Here is a 4,909-nt window from a genome sequence, read left to right as displayed (position 1 = left end):
GTGTTGCAGCTTCTGTTTGCTGGTCATTTCCCTCCCAGAATGCATTGCATTGATATCCAGCTCTCTTCATCACTGCTCCTCACAGCCATAAACATGTCTGTCGGCTTGTTGCCGCTCAGCCAATAACCTGAACTGATGTTTGGGTCAGTGGACTGCTGGGGATCAATCCCAACATTGATTACACACACACACACACACACACACACACACACACACACACACACACACACACACACGATTTTAAAGGAGTGGATTGGCTAAACGCAGCAAACCAGAAAAACCCATTTCCAGGCAATATTCTATGTGTGTGTGTGTGTGTGTGTGTGTGTGTGTGTGTGTGTGTGTGTGTGTGTGTGTGTGTGTGTGTGTCCTAGGGATGGGACAAATTGAAATTCCCAGACTGACGATATTACTTTAAGAAAAAAACAACGATATACACAGTAATGATCGTCCCCAAAATAAATAATGGAACAAATCAATATTTCCACCCTGAGATCAATAAATCGGATCAATCACCTGTTTGGAACCTCGTAGAGTCTTCAGTGTTAATTGCTCTCCTGATTGGAGTTCTGGTCCCCTAAAAAGTAATACACCCTTCGGAAAAAGTGACTTTGAAGGACGTCGACACACACAAGGTAGTTAGTGGATAAATTACGGAAACATTCCACCTTCTCCATAACACACACACACACACACACTCACACACATACACACACACACACACACACACACACACACACAGTCCAAACATATATTGTGTAATCATTTCCAAAACTCACAAAATGCTTTAATCCAACTAAATCTTCTGCTTCGTTTGTTGGCGTTTAGCTTTTCATAAACAACATTTTCACCGCGTTCAAAAGCTGTTAGAGAGAGAGAGAGAGAGAGAGAGAGAGAGAGAGAGGGGAGGGGGAGGGGGGGAGGGAGGGAGAGAGAGAGAGAGAGAGAGAAACATTCATAACAGAGGTTGCATAATTGAATCATGTTCTTTCATCATGGCCTCGTCGTATCGCTCCAGACCCTTGTGCCAAACATGGCCTCATGCTGTGTGTGTGTGTGTGTGTGTGTGTGTGTGTGTGTGTGTGTGTGTGTGTGTGTGTGTGTGTGGGGCCTCTTGTCCCTCATCTGTCTCGTACCCCCTGCATCGTCTACATGACAGAGACAGATGCATAATTCAGAAGCAGCGAACGTGCTTTCTTTCCCACGGCTATATTTAAAACCACCGCCGCTCGAATTATTGCTACGCTTCTCGTCTCCATCATACAGAGAAGAAGGAACGCCAGGATCCGCGTGTTGCATCTCTTTTGTTTTCGGTCACCGGGCTCCTGCAGCGTATTCTTTTTATTATCTGGTGTTTTCTGCTGCTTTCGGTCGCCGGCGGTGAAACTCTGAGCGGCGGCGTGCGCTAACCTTCCAGCTGGAGGGCGTGCACGAGTCAGAGAGGAGAGCTCTGATGGATCGTATGTATCGAGCCCTCAGGGGGACAGTCAGAGAGGAACTAAAGGTCAAGCAATCTCTCTTTATCCTCTTTCACAAGGAATGGGCTCCGCGTCTCATCCGATTGATTAAAGGCCGAAGCGACAGCAGCGTTCATCAGTGAGCATTCATGAAGAAAACACAACTTTAAAAGCCCCCCAAGTCCCCCAAATCTGAGTAAATCCATGTCCTCCATCAGTAATACAATCTTCAGACATCCTGATATGTTAGACACTGATGATACAAACGTTTGGGTAGATGTCACACGTTTGATCCCCTCCAACGCCGGCGTGTCCGACAGAGCGAAGGAGAACCTGAACCCGGCGTCTGAAATCCAGCGTGAGCAAAGAAGACTTTCGAGGAAGACATTTTTACAACTGCAAGTCAAAAATAAGCCGTGGAACTAGTAACTTAATCAGGCTCGGAGCTAACAGCTAACAGCTAACCGCTAACATCTAACAGCTACCCGCTAACAGCTAAGAGCTAACCTCAAACTTCTAACCTCTAACAGCTAACAACTAACAGCTACCCACTAACAGCTAACCGCTAACCTCAAACAGCTACCCGCTAACAGCTAACCTCTAACTTCTTACCTCTAACAGCTAACCTCTAACTTCTAACCTCTAACAGCTACCCACTAACAGCTAACCGTTAACCCCTAACCTCAAACAGCTAACAACTAACCGCTAACAGCTAACCGCTAACCTCTAACAACTAACAGCTACACACTAACAGCTAACTGCTAACCTCTAACAGCTAACAACTAACAGCTACCCACTAACAGCTAACCGCTAACCTCTAACCGCTAACCTCTAACAGCTACCTGCTAACAGCTAACCGCTAACCTCTAACTTCTAACCTCTAACAGCTACCCACTAACAGCTACCCGCTAACCTCTAACTTCTAACCTCTAACAGCTACCCGCTAACAGCTAACCGCTAACCTCTAACTTCTAACCTCTAACAGCTAACCTCTAACAGTTACCCACTAACAGCTAACCGTTAACCCCTAACCTCAAACAGCTAACCGCTAACCGCTAACAACTAACAGCTAACCACTAACAACTAACAGCTAATCGTTGACCTCTAACAGCTAACCGCCAACCGCCAACCGCCAACGTTACCGGAGGTCGCATTGACTTGATTTTGATGCGTTCAAGCTCTATACAAACGAGTATTGGGCCGAAGGTAAAACCATGACGCTGTCATGATGCGTTCAAAGGTAATCTGGTAAAATGTGGCTTTTGGTGAGAAATGAATCCAGATGTTTGAAGAAGATGTTTTTACAGCAGCTGGAACGATGGCCTATTTAACTTCTTTAACTTCCAAATACCAGCTCCAAGCAGCTCATAACACATCATTAAAACTACTAACGAGTCAATTATTTTTAATGGAAGCAAGTACTTCAATAAAAATACAATAATTCATTTAATCATTTTCGGGACGGCGGTGAAAAACTTTCGTCTGGAGCTTTTCTGTCAATTATAGTTTTGAGAAAGAGAATCGTAATCAGTGGATCCCGAGTCAGAGGGGAGATTGGATCGATACTAATGCCTCCTCACACACACACACACACACACACACACACACACACACACACACACACACACACACACACACTGGTTCCTTCCCTAGTTATTTTGCTGGTAAATGTTTGTCTCAGTGATATTTATGTGTATCTCAAGTGTAATGTGTGTGTACGTGTATGTGTGTGTGTGTGTGTGTGTGTGTGTGTGTGTGTGTGTGTGTGTGTGTGTGTGTAACTCCCCCCACACCCCCTGGGGAGGGATCCATGTTGTCTTTAGTGGGTCTGTCTGATTGATGGCCAGTCCTCAGAGGCCGCTATGGCAACACATTAGCTCTGATTAGATCACATGACCAGAGAGAGAGAGAGAGAGAGAGAGAGCATGTTTCAATATTAATGCTTTTGTGTATTTGTATCTACACACACACACACACACACACACACACACACACTGCAGAAGAGGCATGCAGCTGATTGCGTGTGTGTTTGTGATCAAGGAGAAGGACACAGGGGTAGTGATATTTGTCAGTGTTGCACGTGCACATCGGGCGGTATGTATGTGTGTGTGTGTGTGTGTGTGTGTGTGTGTGTGTGTGTGTGTCGTCTCCAGACGGCGCCGTGCTGTATGACACGCCACGCTTATTGTCAGGACAACCATGCTGGTAACCATGACAGCACTGATGAGCCCCCGGGACAGGAAGCGCAGCTCGCTTTCACCGAACACGCTTCAGACCTCACGGTCGTTTACTGACGGAAGAGATTCAGTTTCTTCTTCACTTCTTTACGTTTTAGATCCTTTTTCTTTTGCTGATTAATTCAGATAAAGTGGTATTTTTAACATTTGGTTTCTGTAGTGGAGTGAAAACTAGTTTTTGAACTGTTGACGTTCCCCTAAAGTGTGGTGTGATGGTGGAGTTTCATCGTCTGGAGAAGGACGTAGATGCTGAGTCTAACATACATTAATCCGGTTGTATAGAAGTCTTGATGAGGCCGACTTTCATGGGGAAAACACACAGATATGAAACATTGTTTTTGTTAATTTGAGGGAACCTTCATCGTCATGCTTGAACTCAGGCCGGTCCGTGTCAGCATCCGTAGCTATACTTTCTTTATTGCTTCAGTCACGTCACTTTAGTGGTTATTTTAATCCCTGAAACGACGATCTGTTCCGACGCCTGAAGTAAAACATTTACTTTGAAGACAGAGTTTTATTTTGAAAAGCCGTATGCGTGTCACTAGCGGACGTTAGCGCTCGTAGCCGGACTTTAGACGAAAAATTAGCCTTTTAAGAGGAGTATGTTTTTAAAATGGCCGCTTGATTCAGATTTTGAAAGTGATTTTCTCCTCTTCTTCTCTTGTTTCTTCCTCTTTTCCTCTTTCCTCTCGCTCCACTGACAGAGAAGTGTTTGAGATTCCTGAGGAAGTTAAATGACCTCTTCCTCCGTCAGGAATATTTCCCTTCCTCCGTGTTTGTTATTCCACGTCGGAGGAGGAAGTGAAGCTCTCTGTCTGCTCCTCTTCCTCGGCCCTTCCTCGATTCAAAGACGTCATTATTGCGTAACCGGCTGTTTTAGAATATAGTTTTGTTTCTGTCTTTTTAAGCGCTCCAGCTTTTATTTTCCACGTTGACATTTATTGTAAAAAAAAAGGCACTTTGACATTTTGACAGACAGCTGACTCAGCACTTCTGTCTTCCTTGGAGGACTCTCCGTCTCTCGGCTCGGTGGCTTTTCTTTTCTTTTTGAGTTCCACGAGGCGAAGAGCTCCTTAATGGACGGAGAGGAGTGAGAGACTTGGTTAAAAGAACCGCTCTTCCTGCTATACAGAGAGGATTATTATATTATTATTATTTTATATTGTTATTCACGTTGATGTGAAGAGACGATCAGCTGCAACTGAACATGTCCGA

The sequence above is a fragment of the Taurulus bubalis genome (assembly GCF_910589615.1).
Source record: "Taurulus bubalis genome assembly, chromosome: 3".
Lineage (NCBI taxonomy): Eukaryota > Metazoa > Chordata > Actinopteri > Perciformes > Cottidae > Taurulus > Taurulus bubalis.
Note: the sequence above shows the minus strand (reverse complement) of the source record.